The sequence below is a fragment of the Galleria mellonella genome, unplaced genomic scaffold (genome assembly GCF_026898425.1).
Source record: "Galleria mellonella isolate WM207_F2 unplaced genomic scaffold, CSIRO_AGI_GalMel_v1 utg56, whole genome shotgun sequence".
NCBI lineage: Eukaryota > Metazoa > Arthropoda > Insecta > Lepidoptera > Pyralidae > Galleria > Galleria mellonella.
This window is the reverse complement of record NW_026442117.1, coordinates 293,177-309,196: the sequence shown is the minus strand read 5'-3', so window position 1 is coordinate 309,196 and position 16,020 is coordinate 293,177. Positions and strand designations below refer to the sequence as shown.

General features: G+C 35.5%; 1 long non-coding RNA gene across 2 annotated transcripts in view; it reads left to right on the top strand.

Annotated features, from left to right (window-relative positions):
• LOC116413701 (uncharacterized) overlaps positions 1 to 16,020 on the top strand; it is an 80,694-nt gene that overhangs the window by 52,956 nt on the left and 11,718 nt on the right. The gene's annotated exons all lie outside the window — the stretch shown is intronic.

Sequence of the window (16,020 nt, the reverse complement as noted above, 5' to 3'; positions counted from 1 at the left end):
AATGGAGACTGAGAATCCCATTGCTAGCAATATACCCAACCAGGTCGACCGCCTCGCGGTTCCCCCTGGAAACTATCATGGTTAATTCCCGATGAATTCATCATGATGGGCTAACTGGCCTGTTTTCATTCTCATCTATCACCCTGCACTGGTGCTCCGGCCGTTAGCGGAGGCGGGGTTACCATTCCATTTTCATCCACCAAAAAAAAAAAAACTCGAAATATGACTATCCTGACAAAATAAATGTATGATCACTACAGAGTAACTTCGATTAAAGGAATCGTTAAATCCGACCAATACGCTTACAAAATCTACAGTCAAATCGTTCTCTTTTTAAAGGTGGAATTAAAATGCCGGCATTGTTTATAGTTTATATTATTGTTGTGTGTGGTATGAAACCAGTAAATTAACAGCACAAAATTGTAAAGTAGGTATAACAGTCACAAGTGACAGTCAGTAGCCACGAGCAGTTGCGCGGCTATACATCTTTTCTTCGCTTTCCCAAGTGTGCGTAATGTCGCCGAGCGTTCTCCTGTATAAAGCGGCAATTTAAACTTGACCTCTTTGTATATATTATACTCCCCCTATATTGTCCCCGTGTTGAGTTATTCGGGGCGGGTGCGCGGTGCAACTTACGGTGGTAATGGCTCGTACATATTTCTGCAATTGATTAGGCGGGGGCGGTTGCCATGACGACGGGCTGCAGCGGTCCCGCTCTCCCCTCCGCCCCCTCCGGCCGCCCCCCCTCGCGACACAACTCATTGTACGCCGTTCGCAAACTACTAAATATGTTATTTTGTATGCGATTCATGTCTGAACAATGTGCACCTTCATTTTGATTCCATTCAAACTTCATATTCATCGGTATATTTGTTTTTATCAACGTCAATTTACTTCTATTCTATAGAATAATTAATATTATAAAACGTGAAAATGAGTTTGTTTGTTTGTTGCCCCTTTAGGACCCAACCTACCGATTTATTGAGCTTTTAAGGTGTCCTTAGCAGTGTAAAATTTGGTATGCATGGAGTTTTTGGGATAAATAATGTTATAACCTTTTATATCCCCTTGGAGATAAGGAATTATTAGTAATAGGAATCCAACAGACCCATTGCTAGCAATATACTCTATCAGGTCGACCTCTACGCATAACCTCATCGCCCCTGGAAACTATCACCCCGATATCGCAGGCGGGCTGGAGTTACCATTCAATAAACACCTATTAAAAAACTGTATCCCTGTCTATCAATATCGTATTACGTACGAAGTCGCGGGTAAAAGTTTATAAGAATAGTAATCGAAGTACCCATTACAATGTCTAAAAAGTAGTGCGGGTTTTAAGTGTTTTTTTGATGGGTGAAAATGATATGGTAACCCCGCCTGCGCTAACGGGATACGCTGGCGGAGCACCAGTGAAGGGTGATAGATGAGAATGAAAACAGGCCAGTTAGCCCATCATGATAAATTCATCAGGAATTAACCATGATAGTTTCCAGGGGGAACCGCGAGGAGGTCGACCTGGTTGGGTATATTGCTAGCAATGGGATTCTCAGTCTCCATTACTAACAATCCCTTTCTCGTCTTTTTAAGTGGTTAAACTGAACGTTTTTTATACTTTGAACAATTCTGGTCTCTAGTCGAAGTTAAATGAAAAATAATTTTCTTGATAGAAAATCACAAATATATTAAAAAAATAATGAAAAACTATACAACTGGCTTATTAAGAAATGTTTTTATTTACTTGAAGACTATTTTAACATATAATTTTAAGAACATGTTCCAAATGAAATATTTGCGCGCCGCACGGTTGAATGTAGAAAGTCTTTTCTTTAAAATTTAATACTTTTAAGGTAATAAAGTTATCATTACCTCATTTAAAATAACAAAATGCACTTCACATATAATAGTACCGTTCCCGCCAAGAGTTAGAGACGGAGCGGCACCCAATAATTCGTAGCTAGCCGTAACTCTTCACACAGCGGCGCCGGAGGAAACAATTCGAACGTAACTCTGCGAGCAATCCGCCACCCGAATACCTGCTCGCTCTCATTAATTGAAATTGGCACAGACCTTAATTACGCGAGCGATTGTCTTCTAAAATAGAGGCTCCGGAAGCCATCGAGTTTCAAGTTAATTTCCTCGCCGGAGGCTAATCCGCGCGCCTAATTATTGCATCCCCCAGCTTCCTCCTGCTACACAGCCCCCCTCTCCCCCGCCCCCGCCCCCTCCTGTGCTCCTCCTCACTTAATTGATTCCTTGTAACGAGTTTCAGCTCTGAACTATAATGGCTTTAAACGTTAATGGTCTAAATAATTATGGACTATTATACTAAATATTTATAACTAGTTTGTAAATATGAGTTGTCTCTAAGCCACAGTGTATATTATCTATAAATCTTTATTATCTCCAATATATTTTTTTTATACGACTTAGAATGGCAAACAAGCTGACGGCCCACCTGATGGAAAGTGGTAACCGTCGCCTATAGACATGAGCAGTACTATGGACATAATAGAGTATACTGTTTCGCCTATGATACTCCCCATGCGTTGCCATTCCTGAGGACTTAGGTGTTATTCCTCTGTACCCAGTAAATTCACACCATATCTCACCCTTCAAACCGAAACATAGCCATGCAAACGCAACTGCTTCACGGTTGAAACACGAATGGGACAGAGGTACCCAAGTAATCGTCTTTTATACAGTCTCCCTCTGGTAACATTCTACTATATTAAAAATGTGAATTAAGTTAATTAATTCTTAATTACTTATTTATTTATTCTTTTTGAGGTTAGTTTACAGCTATAATAACTTAATAATTAAATATATATGCCAACAAGAAGCTAATTAAAATCTACCGCATATAGTTAACGAAAATTAAATGAGTTCCAGTCTAGATAATTAATAAATGCTCAAACACAAGCTAAACGTCGTTAAAATCGAGGAATGAATTGTCCGATGGTTTATATATATACAACTGTTGCTACTATTAAATATATTTCCTTATTCTTATATATAGATAGATAGATAAACACTTTATTTGAGCCATTTATGACACACGTAAATTAATAAATAAATTTATACAATCTGATTATTTACATTTTTTCAAATATAAAATATATAAAAATATATTTATTTCGCTATTTATATTTCGTTATTAATATTATATAAATATATATATTTATATAATATTAAATATATAAAAATATATTATTCAAATATAAAATATATAAAAATATAAAATATATAAAATTCTCGTGTCGCGATGTTTGTTACCAAACTCCTCTGAAACGGCTTTATCGATTGTTATGAAATTTTATGTGCATATCGGGTAGGTCTGAGAATCGGCCAACATCTATTTTTCATACCCCTCAATGATAAGGGTGACCCACCTCTAAATATTTTTATTTAATTTTTTTAACAATTTTTTTTTTATTTTTATTTTATTATGATTTAGCATTGAAATATACATACCACCTCAAATTTTCACCCTATTACAATCAACTCCTATTTTTTAATCGCGATTTTTATATGCCGCAATAGGGTTGCAAGATGGCGATCGAATATAATAATTGTAGTACGATAAATTTTCATGTATAGCTCTAAAAATAATGTATATGGTAAAACAACGTTTGCCGAGTCAGCTAGTAACTATATAAAAACGTATTATATGATTGAAAGACGAATGAAATTAGGTATCGAGTGATATTTAGAGAGATACCACAATATTATAATAAACTTATTTGGTGTTTTCATTGCAATAAAAGCCACGCGACTAGAAGTATTTGTTAGGTAATAAAAAAAACAATTTAATGATTATTGAATGATACCTATTAGAAAAAAAAATACAAATATCAAACTACATAAATACATGTTACGTCATACCTATATATATATATATATATACTTTACACAATCAGCTTTGAATCTAAATTGTTTGTTATAAAAAAGAAGTTTATCAGAAATTGCCTTTTACCATTTGAAATCGTAATTGCTTTCTAATCTAGCTTATAGCTGTGACATTCGTAATTAATAAGTTGGATTAGTGAACAGTTTAAGTGAATATTGTGTTGTAAATAGTTTTTTAAATCTATACACTACATCTATCAGCACGTAATGTACGTATGTGATATACAAGTAGATAATGAGCGTGTTATTTATTATAAAAGTGAGTCGTACTGTCTGCACTCATATAGATATATTGTTATTCAAGATAATAGTGAAAGTAGGTATAGATTTATATGTCGCAGAAAATGAGGATTTTAGGCATTTCTTTAAATGCCTAGGGAAGCCACTAAGTCACCAATGATGGCAATAATATAATCTTTTGCAACGTCTTAATAATTTAGTGATGGTGATAAAATGCTGTCATATATAGTCAGACAATAGTAGGTATGCATTTCGTTTTGTTTTTTTGTTTTATACAACTTAGAATGGCAAACAAGCTGACGGCCCACCTGATGGAAAGTGGCAACCGTCGCCTATAGACATGAGCAGTACCATGGACACAACAGAGTATACTGTTTCGCCCATTATACCTCCCATGCGTTGTCATTCCTGAGGACTCAGGTGTTATTCCTCTGTACCCAATAAATTCACGCCATATCCCACCCTTCAAACCAAAACACAGCCATGTAAACACAACTGCTTCGCGGTAGAAATACGAATGGGACAGAGGTACCCAAGCAATCGACTTTTGTACAGTCTTCCTCTGGTACTGGCATTTCACTAAACTAAAACTAATGGCCGTGTAGTTCCGGCATAAAATAGGCCCCCCCCTTCCTTTCCTGTGGCTGTCGTAGGAGCCGACTAAGGGAGGGTGAGGGATGGGCAGCAGCGTCCTTCTTAAAACATCTCTAAAGCCTAGCTGCGGTTGCCAATCCGCCTGCCAAGCGTGCCAACTACTGACAAAACCCCCAAGGGGGAGGCTTATGTTCAGCAGTGGACAGTTAAAGCCTTTCCCATAAGGTGAGTTTTGCCAGTAATTATTACTTGGCAGGCATATTGGCAACCGCAGTTAAGGGGGGGAAAAGGATTGTTAGTAATGGAGACTGAGAATCCTGCATTGCTAGCAATATACCCAACCAGGTCGACCTCCTCGCGGTTCTCCCTGCAAACTATCATGGTTAATTCCTGATGAATTCATCATGATGGGCTAATTGGCCTGTTTTCATTCTCATCTATCACCCTTCATTGATGCTCCGCCAGTTTATCCCGTTAGCGCAGGCGGGGTTACCATACCATTTTGACCCTACAAAAAAAAACCGCAGTTAAGGCTTTGAGGATGTAAGAGTGACGCTGCTGCCCATCCCTCGCCTTTATAAGCTATATTGCGATCAATTAATATGTAATTGAATATAATGAATTAAAATAAACGCAGTTTACTTGGAGATTTATTCAGAGATTTATAAATAGTATCATTTACTCAACATACCGACCTATTAATATTATTATATCACTAGTTTTCTTCAGTAAGATTACGTATTAGATTAGATTATTCTATATTTTCCGTGTTATTCCTAGACATTTTCATGTAATCCCAATTGTAGTTATATGACCGCGCCATGTAGGTTTATCGTATCGAATGTCGTGCGTCGTGCGGCCGTAGCGAGCCGGACCTACGGCAACGAGGCGTGGATTGTCACAGGCGTTAATTACGGAGGCAGCCGCTTCGGCTGCTAACATAACCATCGCTGGACAGACGGCGCGTAATTTTATTACATATTATCATTAACTAGCCGACGCCCGCGACTTTGTCCGCTTTGGTATTTGTTATTCCTGTTAAGTATGTATCGATTTTATTTTATATTATATAGATCGAGTCTTAAAAACTTGTAAACTTTTTGTCAGCTATGTTTCGCCCATGATACCCCTCATGCGTTGCCATTCCTGAGGACTCAGGTGTTATTCCTCTGTACCTTGTAAATTCACGCCATATCCCACCCTTCAAACCGAAACACAACCATGCAAACACAAATGCTTCACGGTTGAAATACGAATGGGACAGAGGTACCCAAGCAATCGACTTTTGTACAAAGTCTCCCTCTGGTAAAAAATATAAAGGAAACACTCATAACTATTTATCACGTAAAATTGTATGAAAAAATTGACTCGTTTTTCTCGAAGCATTTGTATGGAGACACTGTATCTATATAATTTAAGGTATCGATATATGTACCTACCTATTTATTATGTCTAGGAATACTGGACCAAAATTAACAAATGACGTGTCGTTCTCACTCTTTGCCTTAGGTCAAAGTGACTTTACTTAAGTAGGTTGTATACTAAGCTGCATAAGTTAATAACTATCCCACGGTAACTCCTTAATTTTCTATGATTAAAAGTATATAATATGTTGACTGGGGATGTAAGGTACCACCGTGAAAAATTTCACTTAAATCGGTCCAACAGTTTCGGAGATTAGCCCGCACAAACAGACAAACAGAGAAACAAAAAAATTTTAATAAAAATCTGGACGTGTTCTATTTTACTTCTAACATCCACCTGACTCAGTTTTTAGTGTATTTTTTTTCTATATATATATATATATATATATATATATATATATATATATATATATATATATATATATATATATATATATATATATATATTCGATACCTTTAGTTTTATTATATGTATAGATAGATATCTCGCATACAAAATAATCGATAAAAATGATAAAGTTATATCATGCTATATATGTTATATCAACAATTATGGAAGTGTTTTGATATTATTGTATTTTGTATTAGTTATTATTGTTGCTTTTAGTATAGTATCTAAAGTACCTACACAGAGTTGGTAGTAACAGAGAGAAAATTACCAGAAGGAGACTTTGTACAAAGGTCGTTTGCTTGGGCATCTTTGTCTCATACCGTGAAGCATTTGTGTTTGCATGGCTGTGTTTCGGTTTGAAGGGTGGGATATGGTAGTGATATTACAGGGTACAGTGGTATAACATCTTAGTGAATAGTATATTATTTATTATGTCCACAGTATCGCTCATATATCGCTCATCTATAGGCGACGGTTACCACTTGCCATCGGGTAGGCCGTCAGCTTGTTTGCTATTCTAAGTTGCAAAAAAGCACAATAAGGTTTCTCTCGATGAGCCCAGTTATTATAGGCATACATAGTGTAAAGGTTGGAATATGGCAATGAATTTACTGGGTACAGAGGAATAACACCTGAGTCCTCAGGAATGGCAACGTATGGACGAAACAGTATACTCTGTTATGTGCATGGTACTGCTCATGTCTATAGGCGACGGTTACCACTTTCTATCAGGTGGGCCGTCAGCTTGTTTGCCATTCTAAGTTGTATAATTTTTTTTTATTTAATGATACAAAGAGTATTTATGAAACTAAGCAGCTCTTCTCTTAGAGCGTAAGCAGATTAACAAACAATTTTAAACTTTGTTTACGAACGGTGTAGTGGTTCATTTAATTGGAAAGGTAAAATTTTTTTTTATACAACTTAGAATGGCAAACAAGCTGACGGCCCACCTGATGGAAAGTGGTAACCGTCGCCTGTAGACACGAGCAGTACCATGGACATAACAGTGTATACTGTTTCGCCCATGATACCCCCCATACGCATGGCAGTCCTGAGGACTCAGGTGTTATTCCTCTGTACTCCTCTAATACCCAGTAAATTCATATATATATATATATATATATATATATATATATATATATATATATATATATATATATATATATATATATATATATATATATATATATATATATATATATATATATATATATATGTTGTTGTTGTTGTATATTTGTTGACTATTGACTGTTCTAGTTTTTAAGTGCTTTGAAAATTACAATTCTTAAAGTAAAAAGGCATCTCATAGTATTATAATATTTAAAATAACAAACAGATTTTCGTGCCTTCAGTCAAACTGTTTATAATTACTCTTCTCCATCCAAAGGTTGCCTGGAAGAGTTCGTAGCGATAAGACCGCCCATTCTTTTTCCAGTATAATATTTTTCTTGTAATTGTTTGTGTTTATAATAAGTTTACTATTGTAATCTTTTGAAGGAAACAATAAATAGTCTTTATCTATACTTTGATTTAATCAAACAATAAAATATCTCTATCATAATGCACGTACGTATGTAGGTATTTAAAAAAATATATAGACGTAGGTATACAGCACAACTTTCCACCCTTAAAAACGGTTGTACTACATAATATGCACAATCATAATGCAAATACCCTTAATTACAAAATGAAAAAAACTCAAAGGGTTCCGTTCTCTGATGTTTTAAAAATTCAAAACATGGTCGTCGAGAGTAAGCAACTTCGGTCCAATCCGAGAGAGATTTCATCTCGTGAGTCACCCCCTAGCTCTAGCCGGCACATAATGAGCGTGCACACTCATCAGCTTATGCAAATACGGGGTTTAATGCATTCAGGTCGCGTGCGTGGGGTGCAGTATCGATCGGTGCGAGGGTGCCAATGTATGCAGCGGCATGCATAATGAATGCACGCGTGCCGCCGCCGCATCCCCCGCTCACTGCTGCTACCCTAGTCCTAATGGTGCCTATTGTAGTTACTCTGCTGTCCATGTTTACTACTTATTTGGAGATATTATAAACGAGAGTTATCTGAATTAATTGCATTGTTTTCCTTGCATTACTATTAAAAGCATCGAATTCGCATTAATAACACACACACGCACACACACAAACACACACACACACACACACACACACACACACACACACACACACACACACACACACACACACACAACACACAACACATACACACACACATACACACTACTCACTACCCAGAAATAGGTACACACTACACTCAAACTAACTAAGGTGAATAGGTGTGTTTGTGCATAGGACCTAACTCAGCATATGTCTCAGTTTCATATCTGAAGCTACGACATTGATTTTCAGTAGGCTCTAAATACATGACTCATATGTTATTCATCTCTATTCATATGTCACGAGCACAGAAATAACCTTAAATTTGAATCAGAACATAGTATGCATATAACTGCTTTCCTGTAGAACTATTAAGAGAAAGATGATGTTTAAGAAAGGTCGGCGAGGTCTGCAGTACTCCATTCACCCAGCGTTACAAAAGACATAGCAAATTTTGACAAATAATATGCAATCTTTGGAATGGATCCTGCGATCGTCTTTTGACTTACAATTGAGGAATCTAAAAATAAATATGTTAATGTGTATAATTTTTAAATTAAAAATAATTTGTCGACAGTTGTTGTTATGGTGAACGTAACACCTAATATTAATTTACTCGACCATTATCATCATCACCTCAGCTTTTAACAGTCCACTGCTGGATATGAGCTTCCTCTTTGGGGACTTTCGCCAGTTACCACACTTGGCAGGCAGATTGGCTACCGCAGTTAGGCTTTGGAGATATTTTAAAAGGGACACAGCTGCCCATCCCTCGCCCTCCATTAGGGTGGCCTTTTCTGTGCCTAGACCACACATGAATATATTAGAACCAATTTCGTTGTACGTATTAGAATCTACAATAATATAAAAAAGTCACTCGAATTAATTTAATTTGTAATTGGTGTTTTCTATAATCGGAAAGTTACTAAGATTTTTTATGATACATTAAGTTTTTGTTGACAGTCAATTAGAATTCACAGCCAATTGCAGTTTATAAGTTGCGGCAATGAGAAATCAACTGAGGAGATATAAATTTTTAGTTTAAAATTCTAGCAACAAGCAAGCAGCGCGGAGATGACGACGGTGACAACAAGCGCTGCCATTGTACATAAAATGTTTCATAAAACACTTTAATATTCTTAAGTGCAGTTTACAGCGGCGTCGCGTCGCCCGCGCGCTGCACCCGCCCGCTGCACCCAGCCACGTTATAACGCCTCGCTTTATTACCTTGCTATTTAACACCGATCCAATATAGGATTAACTGGTTCGAGATTGACACGTTTACTGCTTCTTTTATATTAATAAATAAATATTATCACAATAAATTAGTTGCATAAAATTTGTTTGGTCAGCACAAGATATGAGTTTTCATAAAATATTATGCTTGTCCCATATATCCACCATAATCTTCGAGAAAATGGCCTCAGGAATGGCAACGCATGGGGGGTATCATGGGCGAAACAGTATACTCTGTTATGCCCATGTCTATAGGCGACGGTTACCACTTTCCATCAAGTGGGCCGTCAGCTTGTTTGCCATTCTAAGTTGTATAAAAAAAAAGAGAAAAGAGCATATTCCTTTTTAAAGGCCGGCAGCACATTTGCAATGGTGTTGCGGGTGATTATGGGCGGCGGTAGTTACTTACCATGAGGTGAGCCGCATGCTCGTTTGCCTCCTGTGTTGTAAAAAAAATCCATTAGAGTTTCTAGACTGGTTGTTTTATACTTCGAAAGTAAAACAGGTGTAATATGTATATAATAATAGGTAATTCTTCCAAATCCTATATTTCTACTTTGAATTATTTTTGCTCACTCGTATGGTCAAAAAGAGCTGATTTCGTGAACAACGCGCCCGGGGCGTTCCTGTAAGTGTTAAGTAACGTGCCAATGCTTGGGTTCCACATCAAAGTATTTTGACCCTTTGTACGGAAGCGGTACAGTCACAAACGTTATTGTCATCGTTTAGCAGCGACGCGATGTTTTTTTTCTACCAAATTTTAAACATTTATTTTTCAAATTTCTTTATCATCCAAATTATGTATATATTAAGAATATATATTTACATTCTTGCATGTATTATCTAAAGTAAATACGGAGATATTTAAAAATGATAGAATTTTCCCCCGAGAAATTTCCCCGTGCTTCCGATCAAACTGTTTATAACTACTCCTCTCCATTCAAAAGTTGCCTGGAAGACATCGCTTAAGGTAAGGTCGCCCATTGTTTCTCACTGTGATCATTTCTTGTAATTGTATCTATAATAAATTTGCTGCTGAAATCTTTTGGAGAAAACAATAAAAAATGTAAATCTATGTGTTTACTATTATACTGTCAACAAAATTAAATATGCAAATTTCTTCACGACGATTTTATTTTATTTCAAAAGTTTCTTTAACAATTTCATTTCATTTTTCCAAACCAAATATTTTTGCATAAAGTTTTCGTAAAAAAAATACCCGATGTGGCAGCACTAGTTACAGTGTAAAACGTCGTTTTGTCCGGTGGTACGGCGGCGCGACGCCGGCACTGGCTCGTAGAACAAAGGCTACACTCGAGGAATTCAATTTAAAAGTAGCATTTACGGTGTCGGCGCGGCGCGGCGGCCGGCCTGCCGTGTGATCACCACGCTTAGGCCGCCCGCACAGTTTCGCCCACGGAACTTACCTTCATACATCTACTAGTATTTAATAAAATTAGTTTAATAGTAGCTGAATCAATATAAAAAAGATCCCATGTGCTAAGTTAGGATATCGCCTAGTCGTGTACTTACGTGTAAATTTCTTTCAAATCCGTACAGTAGTTTTTTTGTGAAAGACTAACAAACATCTGTCTATACATTTATCGTTATAAACTTCTTTCTTTTTGTTTTATATAAAATATTTTATATAAAACAAAAAGAAACACCTCGACATTAATGACATAATGCTAGGTAGGTACATAGGCTACGGTAACCACTTATCATTAGGTGGGCCGTATGCTTGATTGCCATCTCAGTGGTATAAAAAAATTCTCTGCAGAGTACGGGCCAGTTTTACCAATTTTGTATGTCAATTTTGGAAACTTTAAGACTAAGCTTAGGCTGGGTATTTGTAGAATAATTTCGATTACCGTTAGCTTTCCAAGTATCGTAACTTTAATTGGATATAAATGGCTAAAATGATAATCATGATAATGAATAAATAAATAAAATAAATATTAAATGATGTTTTTTTATATACTTATTAAGACAATGTTATGTAGTATATTTTTAATGGTAAGACAGCTTGTTTGGTTAGGCGTTAGTTTGGCGAATCGCTCATGTCTTCGAGCAAATCATTTTTTTTATAATTTTTCCTTTATTTATTTACACTAAATTTCTTAGTATTGAATTAAACATAATTCCGGTTATAATGAAATATGCTGTTGGTGTTCCTATGAATATATAAATAAATAAATTTATTCTACTGCAGTATTCAAATTGAAATGTGTCAACCGCCTTAGAGTTTAGGCTGTGCACGCGCCGCGGCACAGGCATGCTCGGGGCGGGCGGCGCGGCGCGGGGCGGGGCGGGGCGGGCGGTGGTCCGGTGAAGCATTCCGCCCAACAGCCAATATTATACGGCCATAGTTAGCGCGCACTGATATTAAGAATTCCACAGTGCACAGAGTACTGCATCGACTGAAACTTATATTTCATTATTTATTTACTATTTTTATATAGATTGAACAAAATAATTATTATTTCGTGTTATTAATTTTCTACAAATCATTAACGGTTAAATAATTCATAGGTGCATTGCATTTTTTTTTAATAAAATTTAGATACTGAATTTATAAATATTGAACTGAGCGATTTTTAATTGGACATATTGTGTCGTTAAGTACGTAGAGTCAAACTTTAAAATCGGGGCATATTTTATCTTATTTATTAATTGTTAGAGTGAATCATCAAGCTTTTACACAGAGCTCTTTAAAATAATGTAAGATGACACTAAGAAGGGATTTCCCAAAATTCCTAAGGGAAGAAACGAGTTCCGAGTGGGCGAAGCGGGAACAGCTACACATAAAATTGGTATTTTTACTTAAAACAAATAAAATTATTAAATAGAATTACAGACATTACATACTCAGAAATGTTTGAGTGTAACAATTGTTTTTTTTTTTTATAGTATAATAGATTAAGTAAGATTATATATAATCTAAAAATGTAGGTTCTAATGTTAACAAAAGTACTAAATAAAGTGTATTCAAGTATAACTACTCTACTACTAATATTTTATATTTTAAATATAAATTTAGGTAATTTTGAATAGTCATTTTTATGGTTCCACCTTGTTGCTTGTCATTTTAAGTCTTTTGTCTTCTATTTTTCATAATCTTTAATATTCTGATAATTTAAAAAAAAAAATATATAAATGCGAGTCTCTGATCGCGGTGGTTACTCTATTTTCCGAGATTGGAGGGAACAGCACAAAGTTGGTAATTGAAAAATCTTTCCGGTCCCAGGGCCCGCTGCGGCCGCCGCCGCCGCCGCCGCCGCTGCCGCCGTCGCCGCCCGATCACACAGCGAAATTAAACTTAACTCTAATAACACATACACTCAAACGTTCCTCGTTCACATTGAATGCCATTTAATTAGTATCATACCTTGTTAGGGTTGCCAAAACGTCACTGCAATTTAGTAGATATTCATTTAAGCTGCTTGTATATACAATGGGTAATTATAGATAGATAGATACTCTTTATTGTTTCCTCCAAAAGATTACAATAGTAAACTTATTATAAATATAAATAATTACAAGAAATAATCATAGTGAGAAAACATTGGGCGAACTTATCGCTAAGAGCGATCTCTTGCAGGCAACCTTTAGATGGAGAGGAGTAATTATAAACAATTTGGTGGGATGCATGATGAAAAATTTTGTTAATTCTAAATATGGGAGATGTAATACATATAATAATATAAATATTATCTCTACTCATTATTATATTTATCTATTTATTTATTTCTTTATAGCAAAGCAACAGAAAAAAAATCAATAAATTAATAAAATAAATATTACATAAAACAACATCAAATGTGTACTCCAATAACATTATACACGTTAGAAGAATAGCTACTATAGAATTAAATTAACAAATTGACAGTTTTAATATAACATTGCAAAAATTGTTGGAAGATATCGAGCTCCTTGCATACATAGTTATGTTTTTTAAGTTTACGTCTTGATCTTGTAGCCGGTTTGGGTTTTTGTTCATATGTATATAAGGAATTTCCTCAATAGATCAAGTTGACTTTTGTTACGTATTTTCTTTGGTCCCCCACTTGGATTTCAATTTAATATTTAAAGACGAGTACTTAATGTGAATACTTTAGTTTTCTAGAATGACTCAACACAACAGCAAAGCGTGTGACGATCGATATCATAAACAAATGTCAAAAATGACAATACAGAGTTTGTTTACGAAACGCATGAACGTTCGTAAACGATTCTTTCTAAACTAATTATAATTTACGACAACTTTAGTATTAAATATTTAGTTGGAAAGCCATGCTTCCCTTCCCAAGATAACAGGAACAACATACTTAGTTCGTGAACGCAAATTTTCTAATTGTAGAAGTCTCAATTTAACTATTATTATATTTTCCCAACAGTATATTATGGACTCTGTATGAGATGAAGATTGTTTAATATTTACTAGTAATTATATTATATTATATAGCGTACATATTTGACAACCCTATTTATTACACGTATCTACGTTACGGGTGCTATATTTATTCGAATATATATATATATATATATATATATATATATATATATATATTCTTTATTGCACTTGTAAGTTACATATAATATAATGCATTTATAAATGTTGTGAGCAAGAGTGGACTTGTCTCTGACAGAGATCTCTTCCAGTCAACCCGATACAGTTAGAAAGCATGTCGTTAGCGGGCAGCTGAAGTGCTACAACTATTAATATTTAGAATACATAAACAGATATACAGTTAAATAAAATATTAATATAGTATACATTTGTATTTTTTGCAGATATATCTATCACTATTACATTTTTTTTTTATTTTAATATTAGCGGCCCATACCGACGTCGCACGGGTGGACATTTTTACAGTTTTAAAAAGTGACCATTAAGGCTGCACACGCGACGAAAGCTTAAAAATGGAGTAAATTCTCCCGTTTTCCCAACGTTTCCCCTTCACTGCTCTGCTCCTATTGATCGTAGCGTAATGAAAAGTATACTATAACCTGCCCAGGAGTATGAAGAATAATTGTACCAAGTTTCGTTAAAATCCGTCGAGTAGTTTTTGTTTCTATAATGAACATACAGACAGACAGACAGACAAAAATTTTACTGATTGCATTTTTGGCATCAGTATCGATCACTAATCACCCCCTGGTAGTTGTTTTGGAAATATATTTCATATACAGAATGGACCTCTCTACAGATTTATGATAAGTATAGATTACACCTGGAATAGAATAGAACAGAAGTAGTCTTCAGTCAAATGGACTTGATGGCAAGCTCTTTTATATCGTAATTTTTTATGATTTCACTGCTGAATTCGGAATGTTGTTATCGGCTGAGAAGAACAAACAGTTACTGATTTCAAATTATTATGTACAAGATAATTTTACATTTGTATGTGTCTCGTGATTGTAATTAGTAATAAGTTATATTTACACGTATTATTAAATGGAAAATAAACAAGCACTCATGAGCACACCAGTCCCCACAAGCAGTGCCCGTTCACGAGTATGACGGTTGAGCCAACCATCAATGCGCTTAACCATATTTAAGGGAACTCCAAGACTCGGCGAATTACGCCGCCAATTATATTATATTTCAATACTATACCTATAATAAATATATAGTTTCATCAACCGCAGCATTTGAAGTCGTCACTCCATCTAGTGGGAGGGGTTGTCCTACACTGCTTTTAAGCGTACGAGGTCGCCACTCAAGAATCTTTCTTCCCCATTGGTTCTCCTCGGTTGCCGGTTCTCAGAGCTATGTGACCAGCCTATTGCCTTTTCAGCTTGCTTACCCTTCAAGCTATGACGGCGACTATGGCCCTTTTGCGAATGTCGTCATTCCGGATTCTGTCAAGCAAAGAAATTCCGAGCATAGCCCAAAGTGTAGGAAATAAACGAGAGCTTTTTGGCATCACAATAATATTTTATCAATACATGTTTTATATAGTTTTTGAATGTCCCAATACGAAGTTTTCATTTCTACCATCCTTCTATTATGTACGTTTGAATTTCTATCTGTTCTCATTTCGCTGCATGACTTGAACAAGTAACCAACTTTGAAAACGCGTCGTCTTTGGTATGGTTATAA